At 46.1% G+C, this 21,814-nt stretch overlaps 1 long non-coding RNA gene and 1 pseudogene across 1 annotated transcript; one reads left to right on the top strand and one right to left on the bottom strand.

The window, feature by feature from the left end:
- Nucleotides 1-21,814, bottom strand: part of LOC146756166 (obscurin-like) — a 265,736-nt pseudogene that overhangs the window by 68,189 nt on the left and 175,733 nt on the right.
- LOC146756178 (uncharacterized) lies at nucleotides 615-1,287 on the top strand. Its single transcript, XR_014937614.1, has 3 exons — nucleotides 615-664; nucleotides 792-863; nucleotides 1,210-1,287. It is a non-coding gene; the product is annotated as an uncharacterized LOC146756178 (long non-coding RNA).

Genomic DNA, 21,814 nt, shown 5'->3' with positions numbered 1-21,814 from the left:
AGTTAGTTTTGTTAGTTAGTTAGTGTTGTTAGTTAGCGTTGTTAGTTAGTTACTGTTGTTAGTTAGTGCCGTTAGTTAGTTCCGTTAGTTAGTTAGTTCCGTTAGTTAGTTAGTGCCTTTAGTTAGTTAGTGCCGTTAGTTAGTCAGTGCCTTTAGTTAGTGGCTTTAGTTAGTATCTTTAGTGCTTTTTCTTCTCACCGTCGTGTGCAGCAGCTTGTAGGTAAGCTGAGCTGACGTGGGATGGATGGGTGGGCAGTGAGGTGTTGAGAACTGCTGGCTGTTTGAGCTCACAGCACCGTATTGCTTACTCTTGACCATCAGACGTAATTTTCCCCGGTACACACGTTCCAAAGGGGGTATCAGTAAAGTTGGCACCTGTCCCGTGCTTCTTCCATTGTCTTTGCTCAGTAGTGGAAGCATTGTAAAGTTGCTGGGCGGACAGGCATCACGTAGCCTGAGACTCAGCATGTCTTGCAGCAAGTGGGTGGGACAGTTGTGCTGTGTGTGTTATTCCATGACTGTCTTAGCCCTGCTCACTGACCTGCTCTTTCTCTCTCCTCTCCTCACCCTCCGCCCACTGCCTCGGTGCAGCTTTTGCTCTCATTTCATCCGAGCAAAGCGACAAGGAACTGCTGCAGATAGCTTGAGGTGATCTCACTGCCAGGTACGTGCCATGTTTTGTCCCCCCGCATGGTTTTGCCGCAGTGTATGCGCGGGTAGCTCTGAAGAAGTCTGTCCATACTGTGCTGTGTGAATAGAGAAAACAGAAGTGTGTTTCTGCTCTGTTCCAGCTGTTCACACTTGCTGTGATGGGTGCTGCGTGCAGTGGGATCAGCCGAGAGCCTGAGTTGGCGGCGACGGAGGTACAGTATGAAGCTCTGGCCAGTCTTTTTTCCCTGTGTTGAGCCATTAGAAGGAGCTGCAGGTGTACTCTCCTGCAGGAAAGAATGGGCCAAAAAGGGCCTGGCCACCTGTCTGTGCCAGTGCCATTGCTGATTAGTCTGGGTAGAGAGAGATGCATCTTTGCATGGCCTGGCAATGCACGCCAGAAAGGGAAATAACTGTGATGAGACGTGCAGCTCCTTCTGAAGTGCTCCTGATAAGGACGGAGCGCATTTGCTTCAGCTTTCTTTGCAGATGTGCTCCTCACCTTGAAATCCTCCTGGTTTGTCCTCATCTCCTGACCACGGCCTGTGCTCTGTTTTGCAGGCTGATAACATGCGGGAGCCGCAGCTGGTGCGTGCTATGTCATCTTTAAACGTACCAGCGATTGCGGCAGCCCATGTTATTAGGAGCCACGTCGCCCAGGGGCCGGATGAGCTCTCTCTGGAGGTAAGCAGTACCAGGCGTTCCTTGTTGTTGTGCACAGAATTAGTATAGAGTGTGAACGCCTTGGGTATACTCTCATATTTTGTGTCGTAGAAGAAGGCTTTTGTTTTAGCTGTGCTGAAGCTGGGATTGATGTTTCAATCTTTTGCAGGTTGGAGACATCGTGTGCATTGTTGACTTGCCACCAAAGGAGATGAGCCCCTTTTGGAGAGGCAAGCGTGGCTTTGAGGTAGGCACACATTTTTGACTAGAGAGCACAGCTTCAGTAGAGTCGGGAATCTCCGGTTGGAGCTGCTCTGCCTGCACAGGATGGCTTCTGGATGCAAACAGTTGCCCTGTGTCGGTGTCAGAGGACCTTCCCTTTGGCTCTGGGCTTGGGCTAATGCCCACCTGTCTTTTTGTTCTTATTACAGGTTGGTTTTTTCCCTGGTGAGTGCGTGGAACTCATCAGGGGAAAACTGCCCGAGTCCATCCTACATTCATTGCCAAAGCCAGGTGCGTATTTTACATTTGACAATGCGGGTTAGTAAAATGGGGTCTGAACGTGGCTTTCAGGGGGTTCATTAATGCCCGAGTTGAGCAAGCTTAGAAAGAGAACTGCATTAAGCTCCTTGGGCACCTCCAGGGATGGGGAAAATCCGTTCTTGCGTGTCTTTCTTGGGAACATGCTTTCTGTTGTTACGTGTTCTGTTGAATGTGTTGCACTCGGCCTCGTCCAACTGAGCCAGGGCTGAAATGAACTTGTTTTTTTGTTTTGTTGCGCAGAGCCAAAGAAACGGGGCAAGTTCATCTCCTGCCTTCGTTCCCTGTTGAAGGCCTGCCCCAGGAGAGCGAAGCAGCCTGAGCCTCCAACATTCTCGGGATCCATGTCCCTGCTTGACATCGTTGAGAGGTATTTAGCCAACAGGACTTGAGGGCTGAGCTGTAGGAATGGAAGCATCCTCTGCTGTTTGAAACAGAGCGCTTTTCTAAGCTGTGTTTCAGCAGAAACCAGGCATTGCCCGGAACAGGCAACTATTGGCAAGGGTTCGGTGCAGCTCTTCCCTCACCCTGCACCACGACTGACAGCATGCTCTGTTTTCTCTGCAGAATGAGTTCTCCCAGTAAGAGGGCAGAGTCAGCAGCTTGCAGTTGGCGTTCCTGCTTCTGCCTGGGCAAACCATCCCCTGTGGCCAAACGCCAACTGCAGAGCAGTGCCAGGGAGCCCTCTGAAGCTGAAGTCTTGGTCCTGGCAGGTAAGCATGCAAATCCAGCTTTCAAATCACTGCTTGTCAGCAACACAGGTAGAATTCATGCTTTCAGTGGGCTTGTACATCCTTCTGGCATTCAAGCCTGTGCCTGACATCTTCAGTTGACCCCTGTCTTTCCCAAATGAGTCTCTTGTCAACACAAGAGCTGGACCTGCACGAGGATCACTTTCAAGACAGTGACACTGTTGCTAGAAGCCTATTTGCTTCTGCCCACCATCACTGCATAGCCAAATGTCAAGAACCTGTTTCATGATTCATCTTGTGAAACTTTGACACTAACTGCTGTGCGTCTACTCCTTCCTAGGTGACCCGAGCCCTTGTATATCTCCAAGACGCCAGGCATGTTACGATGCAGCATCCTGTGATTCCATCAATGAAGAACTGTTACTAAGCACAGGATGCTGCAGTTCAGATGAAAGCCTTCCGTATAACATCAGTTATAAAGAGAAGAATGCCATCATCGTTGAAGCTCTCGTTCATCCCATACCTGTTGAAGCTGCTGACCTGAGCCTGCCAGACTCCTCAGGCACCAGCCTGAACCGAGTGCCTTTTGAGGACAGCCCAGCCCAAGCACAGCACGAGTGCCCCGACAGCAGCACAACCATGCAGGCTCAGGTCAGCATTACAGAGGAGAAGCCAAACATCTTGGAGGGGGAGGTAGAATCAGGCCAAGAGTCCCAGGCTCCGGGCAACAGCACGACTTCTGAGACACTCTCGTCAGACAACAGAGAATGAGTCCCATCTTACCTCCAGACCTCACACCCCCTCCTTTTTCCTATTAAATAAAGGCACGCTCGTGCTCAATCAACGCCTTGACTGAATTCTGAGTTTTCATTCGCAGAGATTGGGATGAGTACAAGAAACAGCAAGACAGCTCAGCTTGCAACGCTCTGGCTGTGGGGTGCGTGCAGGGACACTGTAACCATACAGGGAAAGGCTTCCACTGCTTCCTCAAGCTGTAGTCCAGCCCTGCTACTGCTCTGTGGCACAAAGCCCTGAGGGATGTTCCATATTGTTAACCTAAGTGAAGCCAGCTTCATGCACTGTGTTTTGTTGTTGCTGGGTGAGAGGGGGATGCACGTTGGTGAGAAGATGAGCATTGCTGGATCTGCCACGAGTGTCCCTTCTGCCTCTAAGAATATGTCCTAAGTAGGATGTGAACACTGCTGGCACTTCCTCATTGCACGTGCTTGGAGGATTTTCAGTTCTTGCACATTTCAGGATGTCTGTCAGTGACTACGAGGAAATTCTCAAGTACTAGGAATTCCATGAAACAGTTGGAACGGGTAAGTGTCATCTTTGTACAGAAACAGCACGCCTAACAGTCTGTCTCACCACTCTAGAATTAATCTGAGAATAGATTAACAGCTCTTGTCAGTTCTCTGAGTCAGGTTTCATTTGTATAAATTTGAAATTCGTTTTTTAAACCAGTTGGAAATTGTAATATTATATTAGAGAAGAATTCACACTCAACTTTAAGCGTCTGTGTTTTGATTTGTAGGTGGTTTTGCCAAGGTAAAACTCGGGCGGCATCTTCTTACTGGTGAAAAAGTTGCACTAAAAATCATGGAGAAAGTTACTGTAGGGGTAAGCCAAAAGGCATTTAAATATGATAATATCTTCTGTTGGAGTTGTGGAGTTCTCAAGAACACGGGGGCAGGTGGGATGGTACATACGAATGCAGCCTACTGGTCCCATTGCCTTTTGAAAGATGCTGTAGAGCTGGAAAAAGTTTAACAGAGCACCACAAATCTTGTTGCTGGTTGTTCAGAGGGCAGAATTCTCTGGCTTTAAAATGGAGGAAGTTATTACATCATTACATTACATTACATTATTGTTACATTATTACAGCAACTTTACCAAAATGCCAATGAAAATGCTGAATGTTTTACTTTTCATTTTTCACAGCTCTGTTTCAGAATTTCTATGGGAGTGATGTCAGTCATTGCTGAGTTGATGTTGAATTGTGTACTGTCCCATATGTGCTTGTTCTGTTCCACAGCAGTCAGATGTGGTACCTGGTATGTCACAGTAGTTAGCGATTTCATCGCTTGCTTTTATGGTCTCTTAAGGATGACTTGCCTCATGCTAAAACAGAAATTGATGCCATGAAGAACTGAAGTCATCAACATGTTTGCCCATTGGATCACGTAAGAGAGGCATCAAAGAAATATTTATAGTCATAGAGGTAAGAAATAGTTTCTGCTTTCTGTGCTGTCTTTCTTACTTATCTTTCTCTGATACTCTCTAAATGCATTTTCAGATAACCTTATCTTACAGGGAAGCTGTTTGATTGCATTGTTTCTAAGGACCTCCTTTTGGAAGAGGAAGCTCCAGTCTTTTTTTGACAGACTGTTTCAGCAATTGCTTCTGTTCACAGTCAGGGTTATGCCCAGAGACCTCAAACCAGTGAGCCTGAACTGCAGTCAGTCTTCCATAAATAATAATGAATGTGTTTTTATTTTTCTGTTGGCAGAGAGAGTTACAGTACTCCACTCCATTCCAGTGGATTGCAGGAGAGAACTGAAGGGGGGAGAAGTAACACAAAGTAGAACTCATGGGTTGAGATAGAATTATGTACTGAGATAGAGAAAAGGATAATAGTTATGATGAATGCCAAAGCAATTGCTCACCACCTACCAATCAGTGTCCAGTTAGCCTTCTAGTAGTGGAAGAGATTGACATGAAGTTCTACCCCCTTCAAAACTCCTTCCACAATATGTCATATAGTATGGAATATCCTTTGGCCAGTTTAAGTCAGCTGTCCTAGTTCTGTTCCTTCTCACTTCCTTGGGCTCTCAGCTGAGATTGACTGTGGCTCTGTACAACGCTGCCTGGCAGCAGCTGTAAGCATCACTGCGCTATCTCCATTGTTTCTCTAGAATGAAAACGTAGTATTATATCAGACACTGAAGAAGATAATTCAGTCCCAGCTGAAACTCAGACAATAACTTGTGCTTAGGATTCTTTCCCTACAGGAAATGTTAGATATTTATTGCTATGTGGTACTGTGTTCTGTAGCTGAGCTGGATTTTGTTATCCTTGAAGAAGTATCTTCCTCTGAAAGGGGAGTAAAACATGATGCTCCTAATGAGCGGAGCAGAGACACAGATCTGATCTGAGTGTTGGTTTCACATTTTTGTGATGCTCTTTGCTGCAGTTTGTATCTAGAGAGAAGCCCTTGTGGTGTCAGTCTGTTGTGTAACCTGCTCTAGTTTTGTGCCTCAAGGAAGAGTGATCCTTTAAACAAATGGTGGCTATACAGAGGGTATGGGGTGAGATGCATTCCTCTGGCCCCATCCAATGGATTTTCTGTCACAAAGATCATTCTCCCCAGCTTCTCTTCTCTGAGTGGGAGCTTCAGCCCCCTGCACAGGCTGGAGGTCATCCATAGAACTTGCTTCAGAGTTTGTTTCAGGTTGTTATCCTTCCTGGCCAAAAACCAGATACAGTATTGTAGATGTGGTGCAATGAGTGTTGAAGCAGGAATGACTTGTCCTGGTCTGGTTGTGCTGCTTTTTAATGCAGCTGATGATCTTGTTGTACTTCTTTTCTGTCAGAGCACACTGCTGGCTTGCATTCAGCCTGTGGTCTCTCACCACTTGTCGTCCTAGTCCCCAGGTCCTTTCCAACAGATACAAGCTAGTATTTCCCACCTGGGATATTGGAAGATGGGAACTTGCCAGCAGTCAGTGAAGATCTCTGAGACAGCGAGAGCGAGCGAGCTTTGAGTAGACTGGGAACCACTGTCTACAGCAGGAAATAAGAGAAGAGAAAAGATGTTTCCTTGGGCATTTGGGTGGAAATCATTCCTGACTGCTTTCTCATCCACCGGGAAAATCTGCTGATTGACAATTTGAAGCTGATAGACTTTGGACTCTGTGCAAAGCCAGAGGTAAGAGGATGTGTTAAATCAAATACAATGTGCCCCCAAGTAATGCATGTTTGACCACCGTATGCAACAGGGGCTTGTCCAAACAAACTCCTTAAAATCAAGCTGTTTCTGTGGCTGACATGTCATTGCATCTTGTTTGGATTGGCCTGAACTGTATGAGAGTGGTTAACAGATTGCTCAGAAGCACAGGTAGATAATTTTCTCTAGCTAGACTCCCTGTTTTCATAGTCTAAGCTGTAGATAATCTTGTAGGTATATCACCTGTGTTATGCAAGGGTCTGTAATAGGAGCATGGGATTGGTGTGCCTAAGGAACCCTCTAAGGAACTGCATGTAGGATGAGATTGTGGATAGAATAAAATGACTTTTGCAGGTGACGTACAAATCCTGTGATTGCATATGCTTGAACTGAATTGTTTCTTGATCTTCAAACTGATTTCCAGAATCCTTTATTAACATGTAAGATGGGTGCTGGTAAGAAAGAATGGGAAGACTGCCTTACTGATTCCAAGAGAATTACTTGTCCTCAAATGATTTTTCCTGGCCAAAGTTAGAGCCTCTCACAGGTAATCGAGACCAACAGGCTGTTGTTGCACAATCAACAGGCACAATCGAGATGATCAGCTGAGGAAAATAAAGCATCATGCCAAGGGTACTAGATAAGTGAGCAGCTTGAGATCTGCACATTTATGTGATACTCATGGTCTTAGACAATATTTGTTTAGTGAGGTCACATTGAATGAAAACAAAATCTAAGATTAATGAAAATATACAAAGGAGAAGAAGCCTCTGAGGCTTCTGAAGTGTTATGACCAGAAGACATAAACTCTGTTTTTGAAAGAGCAATTTGCTCTGTTAATTATCCATCATTTTTGTGCAGTCTGTTTTGTCAGACTTGTCTTTAGCTTCCAAGTTGTATGTGAAGACTTGTTTGCACTGTAATGCACAATGTACGAAAAATTGAGAGATGAAAATGTGAAGAGTTTTTCTATCTTTGATTTCATGTCTGGAATTTTGGAACCCACTACTTGCAGTTGTTAATCTGTCCAAACTGGTCTGGTTTGCAATGCCCTCATACTTCTTGAAAAGCTCTGCTGTTAAAGGCAGAACAATTCCTACAAGTGCCATGGCCCCACTGTTGTTCTAATTCTTGTTTCTTTGTTTTCCACACGCTGCTTTTCAAGCCTCCTTTTTCTTTACAGTCCAAGTGAGAATTGCACTGTGAGGTGTCTGAACCTTGTTGTGCCTCTACATAAAGAGAACAGCAGCAAAGCCTGACAGGTGACTGTGCTGACAGCTCTCGTAGCCAGTAACACGTAACTGTGCTGAATCCCTTGTGATGGCTTTGATTTAATTTTTGCCAGTGAAATCCTTGTAAAAGGAACTGCAGCAGTGTGATGAGCTAAGGTGAAGATGCTGGTTTTAGCAGTGCTCTAAGCTGAGTGGAAGGGCAATTGAATGAGGGTTATATGCTTTCTGTGGACAATAAGGTTGTGGTGCTGTTGGGGTGGGTCCAGAGGAGGGGCCACTGTGATGATCAGAGGGTTGGAGCAGCTCTCCTATGAGGAAAGGCTGGATTGTGGCTCTGGGCAGCCTGGTCTGGTGGTTGGCGACCCTGCACATAGCAGGGGGTTGGAACTGGATGATCTTTGAGATCCTTTTCAACCCAGGCCATTCTATGGCTGTACAGTTCCATACTGGAACAAATATAAAATGCTAACTATGTAAAACATGGAGTCAAACCTGTGTGATTTGTCCACACCTGGAGGTGATTAGAAAACAATTTTTTAAGCTACAAAGCTGCTTGCATGAAAGGAAAAGAAAATAAAACTACAAGAAAAAGGGAAAACCTTTCTTCCTGAAAATAGGAAGAATAATGGACCTGACATGAAATTTGGGTGAAGCTGCCTGATTTTATGAAGCTATTCCCATTATTTTCTTGGTGCTGTGTTTCCCAAATGAGTGGTTTCTGGCTGTGCTGCAGCACCAGTCTGCATGTGAACATCAACTCTATTCACCATCTGGGAAGATTAGGACTTCCCTTCTCCCACCAGCACCACTGAATTACAGTTACTCAGTGGTTAAACAAAGGAATCCTTAAAGAAGGGTTTACAGCTGTCGTGTTATCTGAAGTGCTTGGGGCATTCTGATGCTATTAAGCTCTATGTATTAACAAGTTCAAAAAGAAAAGGTAGGCATCTGATTGTTGTGACAGTTTCTAAGTGATTTGGAAATCTGTACCACCCAACCACTCCTTCTATTTGATGGAGGTGACAAAGCTCAGTTTAATTTCTGACTGCTGTTTAAATCCTGAAGCTGGAGCTGGTTCCTGGAGCAGAAAAAGCTCGGAAGCTGTCCCTCCTACAAGCAGGCACCTCTGAGCAAAATATGACATCTCGATTTCTGATGGTAAGGTCAGGAGATCTGATTCCAGCGTCTAGCTTTCGGCTTCATGCTATGTTAGTGGGACCTTTGGCATCCAGCACTGACCAACAGCAACTGACAGGCTGGTAACAGTGCACCCCAAAACAGTTATGTGTCTATTTCTGTTATGAGGGAAAATTGCATTGCATTGAGATTTCCTATTTTTACACTTTGCAGATCTAACTCGCTGCTGGAAGAATCCTGTACGCCTTGTTCACACCATTTTCAATGAGCTGGATGAGTCTGTTGTTGGCATTTTAATGCAATTGACCAGGCAGGCAATATGTATGGAGTATTTGGCTCTCTCTACAGTCATGAATGTTTGAGTATCTTCAACATGTGGCTCATTGCTTCCATTTCAGGCTGCCCAGAGAAGCTGTGGGTGCCTGTCCTTGGTGTTGAAGGCGAGGTTGGATGGGTGATGGGCAGCCTGAGCTGGTTAGTGGGCAGCCAGCCCATGGCAGGGTGTTTAGAACTTAATGATCTTGAAGGTTTCTTCCAACCTAAGCCCTCCCGTGATCCTATGATTCTGTGATTTCATTCAGGTTTATTAAGATGAGATGAGTTCTCCTAAATGTGCTGTTCTCCATATGATTATAATTGGAGTCTAGATGGATGACTTAAACCAGACTCCAAACTTTTTGATGGCCAAAATGAAATGAACTCAATCCTTTACTGTGTCAGTAGTCTGTAACTAGAGCCCATCAGGTAATTCCCAGCCTCCTGCCTGTATCAGTGGCTGCACACGGTGAAAAAGTCTGATGGGAATTTAACCTCTAAAATGTTCCAAAGCAACCAGAGGGTGAATATATTCACTATGCAAATACCTGCAGGAATAAGCTTGTCATGTATGTCCTCAGGTAGCACAGTAGTTAATGGTGGGACTCAGTAGGTCATGCTGAAAGTTGAGTCTGCTGATCTTGAAGGTCTTTTCCAGCCTACATGACCTTATGCTAATATTTCTGTATTTCTTTCTGTTCAGCTCCCAGAAAACCTCCCACCCAGCCCCCAGCTGACCCCGTGGTGAAAAATAAAACAGAAACCTCAGTGACGCTGGCATGGTCCCCTCCAAAGATGCAACGCCCCATTCCAATTGATGGCTACATTGTGGAAGGCAATAAACTAACTGGCTTCACGTGGGTAACGTGCCACGTGTCTCATGTCCCCATCCCAGAGTTCACGGTGAGCAATCTGTCTGAAGAGGCTGATGATCAGTTCCGAGTGTCTGCAGTCAATGCGCATGGACCGAGCCCGTCTCTGGAATTCCCAGGGAGCGTGCACCTTGGTAAGCACAAAAACCCCAATGGAAATGGGTCAGTGTGAGCTGAGCAGCTGTGTTGGTTCCCTAAAGATGTTTCCTTTGACTTTAAGGATAGTAGTGCATTAACACACCAAAGGCTTTCCTTTATTACTAGTTCTCCTGTCAACCTCCAGGTACCACTAAAGTGATACAAGTTCTGTTTCTGTGACAGAGACATGAATATCCTTATCTTTTGATATCACACATGTGCAAGAGGCAGAACTTTCTGTAACAGATCTTAAGCATAGAAGTGCTTCTTCCAGCACTCATGCAAAGGGAGAAGTAGAAATGTACCTATGATTTAATCTTCCATCTCTAAATGAGATACCAGACTTGCATCTAAAGAGCATTAAGACATCCATGCTGTTCTTCCTCAGAACCAGTCCTGGCTGTGAAATCCCCCCTAACAGCTGGTGAAGCTGTACCTGGAGGGGATGCCATGTTTACTACTGATCTTACAACAATGTGTTGCAGCACTTGGTACCTCAGTGGTAAAGTCTTACAGGAAAGCGAGACCTGCATCATCAAGAGAACCCAAACTACTCACAGCCTAATCATAAAGAACATCAATAAGAACGATGGTGGAGCAGACGTGAAATTTGTTGCCGAAAATGTTGATGTCAGCACCAAGATGAGAGTGAGAGATATTTGCTTTGATCCTTCTCCTTTCCTCATACAGTCAAGGCATAGTTGCTGTGATCTGATGATTAGAACTGGGGCTGCAGGCATTCACTGCCTGTACCAAATACCTGAAATTGCATCCCATGGACTGATGTGAGTCCTGGTAATGACCTAAACATGATAGCACTGAGTGTAGGGTAAGCCAATCTACCCAGCTGCTTGGTATCTGAACCAGATTGCTTCATGCCAGCTGATGAATGTCTGCAGTTCACAGCTATTGGCCAGTGCATTCAGTCACCAGGTTTACCACTGCATCACCATAGAGCAGTACTTTCAGCTCCAGGTTCAGACAGCCTTTCTGATTGCACTGGAATAGTTTAGAAGTAGGGGAGCAATCATTCCAATAATATCTCTATCAATCAGCTTTGCATGACAAAATAGAACAAATAAACATTCATGATGGGAGGACCTGTTTGTCATTGGGTGGAAACCTCTGCAGAAGCATGTTTAGAGCATTCTTAATCAGTAGAAGGAGATGTTTGGTTGATTTTTACTTAGTAAATCCGGCAAGAAGACCAAATGAAATATCTTGAATTGCTCAGCAGTGACACAATGATGAGTGCAGGAACAGAAGGTGATACTTTTTCAGAGATGTTGCAGCAAACATTGACCACGTTAGCCTGATATCAATTGAAATAACAAGGCCTTTGCTCCTGACAGGTGCTGCAGTGAGATTTACCAAGAAGAGCAAAGATGTAGAAAAGATCTCTGCTCGGCTGCGTGAGGAAGCCAAACTGCAGGCTGAGCTTTCAGACACAGGCGCTACTGTGGAGTGGATGAAGGATGGGAAGGAGCTCAAGGCCAGTGAAAAATATGAACTGCACATTGTGGGGAAGAAACACACCCTGAAAATTCACAACGTCTCAATGGATGATGCTGTAAGTTGTCAGTGCATCTGTGAGGGGGATAAAATGCATGAGTTTGCATGATGAGGCTCTTCATCATCTTCTGCTGGCTTGTCACCCTTGTTGATCCATGGAGAAACAAGAAAGGCCTAGAGTAGTGTATGCACTTTGGCATTGGAGAGCTTACTTAATTGCTTCTTCTCAAAGAACAAACTCCAGAGAGTCATGGAGACATCTCCAAACAGAATTGAATAATGGGACTAAATTGATGGAGAGCAGAACTTCCTGCCACGGCTTGTCAGCTAGTCTTAATTTTGCTTTTCTTCTCTCTGTCATGTTAGCATAATATTTCATACTGGCAGGTCTGCCCAAAGAATTAAATGAATTAGCTGATGGACGTTTCCATGTGCTTTGCACTGTAATGTGACTATCAAATGAGTAATCAATGCTGTTATTTTAAAATCTGTGTTGGCAAGCTGTAAGACAAACAGCTGCTGTTGGTAGCTTGGTTACTGCAGAATCAGCTTTTGTGTATCTCATAGATAGGGAAGAGACCCTTAAGGGTCAGCTAGTTGGACTCCCTTGCAATGAACAGGGGCACCGCAGCTCCATCAGGTGCTCTGAGCCCTGTCCATCCTGACTTTGAACATCCTCAGGCTCACAAATCTTATACCTATGCCACACACTCGCAGTATTTCACCATTCAGCATCACCACTTGTATCTTCTCTTGCTGTAAATCAGAGCGAGCTGGTAAATCATCTGCTGTGCGGGTCAGCTGTGTCTCTCCCATGGGCATCACGTGGCTGCTGGGAGGCTCTGAAGAGCTGCAGCCAGAGGTGTGTCACCCGCTGGGCCTCGTGCCCAAAGGAGCCCACAGGAAAGTGTTGTTGCAGTTTGTCATGCACTGCACTGCCATGAGACTTGACGTGCCAGACATCCTCTGACACGTGAGCTCCTGCATCCAGGCAGGACATCTGAGACGTCTCCTTCAGCCTGACGTGGCTGCAGTTTCACACTGGTTTTACTAAGGAAGGAGAAGGCACGTGGATGAAACTCTTTTCCTGCTCTTCCTGGCATTAGCTCATAGTACAAGTAAAGCACTGTCAGGTCAAGCCTGGAGGAGTAATGCTTGTCACTGACATGTTCCTGTTCAGGGTGGAGCTGGAGGGTAAAATAACACAAGAAATTGTCATTGAAATTCAATATCTGTGAAATTCAGCTGGCTGCATTCACAGAACTTGGCTTTAAGATCTGTTTTCTGGTTTATTTATGAGCCTATTTTCCATAACCCAGTCCTCATTTATGAACCGAAGCTCTACTGAAAACCTTTCGCTGTGTATGCTCATGCTGCAGTGCAGCTCTTGTGACCTTTAACAGCACATTCAAGTTCCTCTGATCACAGGATCCTTAAGGTTGATTTAGACCCTCTAGTCCGACTGCTCACCCATCTCCACCAAGGTGCTCACCATCAGCTAGCTAAAAACTCAGCAGAGATGATAGATCAAGCCCAACACTGGATTTGGGATGGCTAGAGATTCCTAAGATATTGAAGGATTGCTTGCAGGTGGTGTTGGCTCAGGTATTCACCCTGCATCCCACCTCCCGTTCTGTTTGGTTGAGAATCATGCATTCTGCAATTTCACTTTGTAATTCAAAGCCCCTTTCTTTATCTGTTAAAAAACTGATCTAAAACAAGCCGAGAAGACTCCGTTGGAACTGGTTGATGCAGAACAAAGGCATCCCCAAAGGACAAGTTGCACTATTTGATGAACATTATTGGATGAGAGCTAAGCTAAGATTTAAAAAGTTCTGGGGCTGTCTCTGAGCATCAAATCCAGAGGAAGCCTGCATGATTCCCTGAGAATGGATACCTCCTACTTTGGTGTAGGGTTAAGGGAACACTAGCAGTAACTCCTATCACAAAATGTCACATGGCTCAGACAAAAAAGCCATCAAGAGGGGGCTTAATTAGGAGCACCAAATGGTCACAAGATGGTCTTAGGGAGGGAAGTAATCTATCTACGTGACATTGATTGATGCTATTAGTTCTAAACAGCTTGACTCTAGAGTGACTATTCTTCTTTGGTCACCTAGTTTTACAAGAATAGATGACTCCTGTCTATTACAATTTTTAACTCATTATTTGTTCACTGATGCCATAAATGTGCCTGGCATAGCAATTGGCCTTGGTATATTCAGTGACTGAAAGCAACAGTTGTTGCTCTAAGAAATGCAATGCTAAGCTAGGTCTGCCTGTAGCTGACAGCCATCAGCTTGCTCCTCAGGCAGGTTCTGTCTGGATGGAATGAAGGGCATGAAATACTGATGTGCTCTTCAAACGCTGCTTGTTAGCTTAGAGACAAGGTGTTGAATAGGTTTGTTCATGTATTGCAAACACGTTACTTAGCTGCCTTCATTTTAGCTTCAGAAGAACATGTGCAGAATACAGAATTGATTAAAAGAAATAAGAACTGTCTGCATAGAACTTACTCTTTCCTTACACAGGAGAATCAAGCACACGTTTGTATGTGAGTACCTCCAGAGGTGAAACTCAATCACCCAAATGTAATGAGCAGAGACATTACAATCAGTTCTAACTGTATCTTCATGCTGTGCTGAATAAGCCTGAGTCAGGATGTAAACCACTTTCTATTTTTTTCTTCAGATGAAGCCATTAATGTTGTCAGCAAGCCCAAAACCACTTCAGAAATATCAGTCAGTCCTTCTGAAGACCTGGAGCTGGTGTGTGAGGTGTCAGCTGCAAGCGGAGCTGTCGTATGGAAGAAAGATCAAACAGAGGTGAAGCAGGACCAGAGGACAACCATCATCTCCCAGGGGACGCACCGCAAGCTCATGGTCAAAAATGTGACCCTTAAAGACCAAGGGAGCTACAGCTGTGAAACAAAAGATGACAAAGCAACATTCCAAGTGAAAGTCAGAGGTGAGAAAATGCTTGGAATCCCAGAGATAAAGGAACGCTTCATTTTGTGTGTCTTGCATTTGGAGGATCAACTGACAGCCTCTCTGGTGCAAAACATTTTGGCTATAGGACTTTCTTGGTCATCTAGTATCATAGCAACACTTTTCTACATGTGATTTACATCCAGGAATGAATTACTGCAACAAAGGGGAGTACAGCTGCGAGGCTGCTGGCTAGAAACTCACCTTCAAGATTCATGTAACTGGTAGGAAACACGTTTTGATTGATATTCTTTGATTATTCCCTAGTCTGGCTGTGGAAATGTCTGTGTGAACGTGTCCTCTTTATTCTGCCATGAAACTGTTTTGAGAAGGATGAAAAGAAATGCTTACAAACGTGCAGCTAAAATGATTATTTGTTTTTAATATTTCATCCAGCTCTTCCCCTACAATTACTTTTATCATCAGCTGTCCATGGATGTCCAACTGTGATTTGTACAATGTGCAACACTGCTCTACCAGTTGATATTTCAACAGTACTATTTACACAGATGTCCTTTTCTGCTCCAAATCCACACCAGCCATGGGAGAGGGAGTAGGTGAGCATCTTCCTCCATTAGCTTGATCTAAATCTGACAGCTTCATCCAATCCAGGGCTTCTCCAAGACCTTTGAAAATTCTGTTACTGTTGAGGAGACAGCAGGCTTCTGGGCTTAGGTTAGAATATGGTGCCCTATTGATGGGTCCTGAGAGTGTCCAAGCCTTACATAGAGAAAACCATCACTGCTCTTAAGATGTTTTGCAAGCAGGTGAAACTTGATTCAAGTGTGGCAGTGATGCTTTCTGAGATCTCTGGCCCCTAGTTTTTCTAGGCTTTTTGTTTGCCTCTTAAGATACAGTGAGCTGCTCTTAATTGTGGCTGTGTCCTTTGCCACGAGCATACCTCTGAGCACACAGTTATTTTGAGCTCCTCTTCTTCCAGTGGCTCGGATGAGCAATTCTGAGAGATATGCAGAATGGGGATGGCTGTGCTGCTGCTTCCTTTTCTGTCTTAGCTGTGGTTTTCCCTTGCAGGGCACAGTTCTCTGCCTGGGCCCAAGTCTGTGTGGGTGTCTCCATCCACAAAGCTGCTCACCGTGCAGGCGGCACAGGCTGAGAGGAGAGGCCAGAGCAGCTCTCCTGTTGCAACACGGAGCAGCAAGATACAAGTGGAGGAAGGGCCTGCAGCTGTACTGAGGAACTTCAACGCAATCATTGATTTTCCATCTGAAAGATAAAGAAAGAGGAATTCCTTTTCCAGCCCCTACCATCATTGTTCGGATGATTTTTATTGGTTTATTTTTTGTCCATTATATCTTTGAGGATTCAACTAACACACAGTTGCCCTATGGCCTCAGTGGAGCCACACAAGGTGCCTTTCCTTCCTGGTTGGGCAGGCAGTCACAAGATGCAGAAAGCCATGCTGGCGTCTATCCTGTTCTGTGCTGGCTGTACATGGAAATCTTGGGGTTTTCCAGATTTCAGGGCCATGTGCCTGAAACCAATTGTGCTTCTCCTGTAAGCAGAGCTGTTGGTCAGACTTGCTGGCACTAGAAATTAAAGGTGGCAGTGAGCTGAGGCCGAGGAGGTGTTAACGTAAGAGTCAGGGATGCTTTTGAGCTTCCCTTATAACTGTACGGTTCCTCAGAAAGCAGTTACGCCTGCCAGCTCCTTTCCTGTCCGGCTGTGGAGCCTTTGCTCACATGCTCCGAATCTTGCTTGAAATCATTGAGAGGAATGTAGCCAGCAGGACTTGAGGGCTGAGCTGTAGGAATGGAAGCATCCTCTGCTGTTTGAAACAGAGGGTGTTTCTAGGCTGTGTTTCAGCAGAAAGCAGGCAGTGGCGGGAACAGGCAACTATTGGCAAGGGCTCGGTGCAGCTCATCACTCACCCTGCACCACGACTGACAGCATGCTCTGTTTTCTCTCTCCAGACTGAGTTCTCCCAGTAAGAGGGCAGAGTCACCAGCTGGCAGTTGGCGTTCCTGCTTCTGCCTGGGCAAACCATCCCCTGTGGCCAAATGCCAACTGCAGAGCAGTGCCAGGGAGCCCTCCGAAGCAGAAGTCGTGGTCCTGGCAGGTAAGGGTGCAAATCCAGCTTTCAAAACACTGCTTGTCAGCAACACAGGTAGAATTCATGCTTTCAGTGGGCTTGTACCTCCTTCTGGCATTCAAGCCTGTGCCTGACATCTTTGGTTGACTCCTGTCTTTCCCAGATGAGTCTCACAAGCTGCTTGAAACCTGCTTGACAGGCAGCACCAAGCCTTTGCCTCCTTGGACAGTGAAAGTTTGACGCTAAATGCTGTGTATCTACTCTTTCCAGGTGAATCGATCCCTTGCCAATACAGGAACCCACCAGCAAGTTGCAATGATGCACGTTGTGCTTCCATCAATGGAGTGCAGTTAGGATGCATGAGTCACTGCAGTTCCAAGGACAGCCTTCCACGTGACAGCAATGATGGAGAGAAGGATGTTTGACCTATTCAGTTTTGGGCCCCTCCCTGCAAGAAAACCTTGTGGTTCTGGAACGTCTTAAGCTACGAAGGTAGTGAGGGGTCTGGAGCACAAACCTTACGAGGAGCTGCTGAGGGAACTAGGATTGTTCAGCTTGGAAAAGAGGAGGCTCAGGGGAGACCTTATAACTCTCTATAACGTCCTGAAGGGAGGTTGTAGTGAGCTGGGGTTTGGCCTCTTCTCTCGTGTGATCAGTTATAGATCTAGAGGGAATGGTTTTAAGCTGTGCCAGGAAAGATTCAGGCTGGACATTAGGAAATATTACTTCCCCTAAAGGGTATTCAGGCATTGGATAGCACTGCCAGGGTGGTGGTGGAGTCAACGACCATGGGAGTACACAAGAAACGTTTGGATGTTGTGTTGAGAGGTATGATTTATCCGGGAAGTATTGGTAATGGTTGGACCAGATGATTTTGTAGGTCTTCTCCAACCTTGATAATTCTGTGATTCTGAGCTGAGAAACTTTTCTTGCTCAAGTCCAGCTTCCAAGCTTAACCACCTACAATGAAGTTGATGTTGTTTTTCTGGTAGCCCTCAAGACAGTGTCAGCATTTACCCAAAATCAGGAGGTAACCAGCTGCAGTGAAGTGAGCAATTTCAGTGCCTATTTCTGATGGTGGCAATGAGTTCAGAGGTCACACTTAATTGACGGTGCCTGTTTCCATTCTGACAAAGGATGTAGTTGCAGCTGACTTCCCGAGGCTGCCATACGTGGTGGTGACGCAGCCTTGGGCTTCTGCGTTTGCATGACTCCCACCTTTCCTTTCTGTGTCTTGCAGGTCAGCTGGTGCTGGAAGCGGCCGGTATCTGAGTAGGAATGAAGGTGAGTGCAGGAGCAGCTGCTGAGGGGAGGAAGGAAGTCCATGCTAATGAGCTCTGTAGCATCTGCGGGTACGGAACACGAGGAGGCAGCAGTGATGCAGGGGGCTCCCCAGCAGGAAGCTGTCTGATCCAAATGCTTGCTGAGAGTTTGGAAGCCCAAGCCCTTATGGTCTCTGTAAGGGTGGCTAGTAAAAAGATGTTAACCAAGATGGTGGTAAATAGTCAAAGATTATTAGCAAAGGAAAACTGACCAATGTTGATGCCTTGACCAGAAAGCTGAGGCAATCTCAACTGGGGAGCAGTCTCCAAGAGATTCTGCCTTAGTGGTGGTCAGCGTTTAAATGAGGTGAGGTCTCAGAAGAGGTGCAGTCGAGGTCCACCCCTTCTGGGAGCACAGCTAGATTACTCTCACCTGTGCTCCCGCAGCTGACCCAACACTTGCCTCAGCTGATTAATCAGAGGTTCAAACTGTGATTTCCCATACAGTCTCTAAGCTGAAGGCAGCATCTCCTTGATCTGATGGTGGTGTGCCTGAGTGAGGGAGTGATCCAAGCTGGATGCAAAAGAGTCATCTTAATTTCTCTGCTATTTTACTTCAGATGACACCTATTGGGTGTTGGTTTCTTAAAATTTGGATCTAGGAGGTGGCCTCTCCCTTTGCTTCTGGTGAAAGCACAGATGTGCAGCAGGAGTAGAAGACAAAGAGGTTTTCTTGGTGACAGCAACACCAATTATTTGATTCAAATGTAGAACTGTGATGAAGATGGTGAAGAACAGATCCGCCTCAAAGACATGCTTGATCACATAAGGAATGAGCATGTGATCCAAGACAGTCAGCGTGGCTTTAGCAGGGGAAGGCCATGCCTAACCAATCTGGTGGTCTTCTATGATGGAGTGACGGCATTTGTGGACAAAAGGAAGGAAACTGATGTCATTGACCTGGACTTGAGCAAGATCTTTGACATGGCCCTCCACCACATCCTTATCTCTAAACTGGAGGGATGTGGATTTGACAGGTGGACCACCTGGTGGATAAGGGATTGGTTGAAAGGCCACAGACAGAGGGTGGTGATTCATGGTTCTGTGTCCAGGTGGAGGCCAATAACAAGTGGTGTCATCCAGGAATCTGACTTGGGACCAGTGCTTTTTTACATGGTTATCAGTGACACCAATGATGCAATGGAGTGCACCCTCTGCTGTTTGCTGAGTGGTGCGGCTGATGCAGTGGAAGGAAGGGATGCCATTCAGAGGGAGCTCAACCGAGAGGTTGGCCTAGGTGAATCTAATGAGGTTGAACACAGCAAAGTGCAAGGTTTTGCACTTGGGCTGGAGGAATCCCAGGCATCTGTACAGCCTGGGAGGAGCAGTCCTTAAGAGAAGCCCCGCAGAGAAGGACCTGGGGGTCCTGGTGGATGAAAAACAGAACGTGAGCCATCAGCGTGCTCTTGCAGCTCAGAGAGCAAATGGTCCCCTGGGCTCCATCAGAAGAGGGGATGGCCAGCAGGGACAGGGAGGCGATTGATCTTCATGATCCTTGAGGTCCCTTCCAACCCGGGCCATTCTATGATTCTGTGATTACACTCGCTGTCAGAAATAACGGCAGCTGTACAGAAGCTTGTTTTTTCTTTCTTTTTCTGGCTTTGAAGGAGAAGGGGTGGAGCAAGGGGAGACCCACTGGTCATTTGTCACCTCATGAACAGGATGGATTCTGCATTGACTGTGAAAAACCTGGGCTAGTAGCATGGGCATGTTTCAGGCTGGACTCTTCTTTTGCTGCTTGGTTTCCTTTTGGCTACAGGGAGACAGCTGTCTAAAGGTGTGTTTTCAAACCCACTCTCCAAAACCATGTTTCATTGTTGCAGGTGGTTCAGTGAGCTCTTGCAGTGCAGATGCTGTAGTTTGCTGTAGAATCTGAATGGTTTCTGTTCCTAGGGGAGGACTGGGAGGAGGTAGTGAGAAGAGAATTCAATGCCTAAGGGGAGGGGAGATCGGGGATTGGTGGGAGAGGGAGCCAATAGGAGGGAGAGAGGAGTTGGGCGCAGGGTGATGGTAACACCCCTTTGTGATGTCATAATGCCCCTTTGTGACGTCATAATGCTTCTTTGTGATGTCATAATGCCCTTTGTGATGTCATAATGCTCCTTTCTGAAATCACGATGCCTCTTTCTGATGTCACGATGCCCCTTTGTGATGTCATAATGCCTCTTTGTGACGTCATAATGATCCTTTGTGACGTCACGATGCCCCTTTGTGATGTCATAATGCCCTTTGTGACGTCATAATGATTATTTGTGATGTCATAATGCCCCTTTTTGACATTACAGTGCCCCTTTGTGACATCATAATGCTTATTTGTGACATCATAATGCTTATTTGTGACGTCATAATGCCCATTTGTGACATCATATCACCCCTTTGTGATGTCATACTACCCCATATGAAGTCCAGGCAGAGTCAAAACTTATGGACCTGCACGAGGATCACTTTCAAGACAGTGGCTCTGTTGCTTCAAGCTTATTTGCTTCGTCCTGCCGCCACTCTATTACCAAGTATCAACAACCTCTTGCATGATTCAACTTGCAAACGTTTGACACTAACCCTTGTGTTTCTGTGCCTTCCTAGATAATTCGAGCCCTTGTCAACCCCAAAGATCCAAACCAAGTAGTGATGTGCAGTGTGTTTCCATCAATGGAGAGTTCTTATTAAGCACAAATCGCTGCAATTCGGATGACAGCCTTCCACATGGTAACAGTGATGGACACAAGGGGCTCATCCACGTTCATGCTCTCATATCTCCTGGCTCTGCTGAAGCTCCTGACCTGAGCCTGCCAGACACCACAGTCACCTGCCTGGATTGTGACCCAGCGCCTTTGCAGTGCTGCCCATCCCAAGCACAGCCCGAGTGCCCCAACAGCAGCACCACCATGCAGGAGCAGGTCAGCATCAGTGAGGTGAAGCTGAGCATCTTAGATGGGGACTTAGAGTCAGGCTGCCAGTCCCAGGCACCAGGCAGCAGCACCAGCTCTGAGCCACTCTCATCTTGACAAGAGGAGTCCTATCTTCACCCTTGACCTCTCAAGCCCTCCTGTCTTTTATTGAATAAAGTCACTCTCATGCTCAATCATCGCCTTGGCTGCATTCCGAGTCTTCATTCACAGGGATTGGGATGAATGCAACAAACAGCAAGGCAGCTCAGCTTGCAATGCTATGGCTGTGGGGTTCGTGCAGGCAAAGCTCTGGGTTCCCATTTTGCCTGGCTTTGGGATGTCAGCAGCAAGATCTCTACCATTTTGTATGGGAGCTAATAATCTCTAGCATCCAGGTTGCTGCTCATGATATATCCCAGTCTTCCTGGCTGTCGCTTTGTGATACCTTTTAAAGCCTTTTGATACTCCTTTGATGCCTTGGCTGCTCCCTAACACCTCTGTCCTCCTGCCATGTTGACTCATGTCTCCCACTTTGAAGCTGGCTTTGCAGATCATCTCCAGCCTTGTCATCATCACGCTGCAGCAGGAGGTGCTCACCTGGCCCAATGTCTGGCAGTGCTGCTTGTTCTGCAGATGAGCAGCTGCCTCCTCATCTCTTCAGCTACAGTAGTTTTTCTCAGGGCAGTTAGATGCAGTCAATCTCCTCTGGATTTGGTGTGTTAAATCCATGCTGCATGGCAGCAGTCAGTGCAATACAAAGGTGTTCTGTGTGCCACAGCATTTCTCCAGGGGCTGCCAAAGGTAGAAGCACAACACAGCACCATCCTTCTGACAGTAATGTCTGTGAGTGTTAGACATGTGAGCACTGC

The sequence above is a fragment of the Coturnix japonica genome, chromosome 28 (assembly GCF_054131305.1).
Source record: "Coturnix japonica strain WE chromosome 28, WE-NBRP24, whole genome shotgun sequence".
NCBI lineage: Eukaryota > Metazoa > Chordata > Aves > Galliformes > Phasianidae > Coturnix > Coturnix japonica.
Note: the sequence above shows the minus strand (reverse complement) of the source record. Positions and strands in the feature narration are given on the sequence as shown.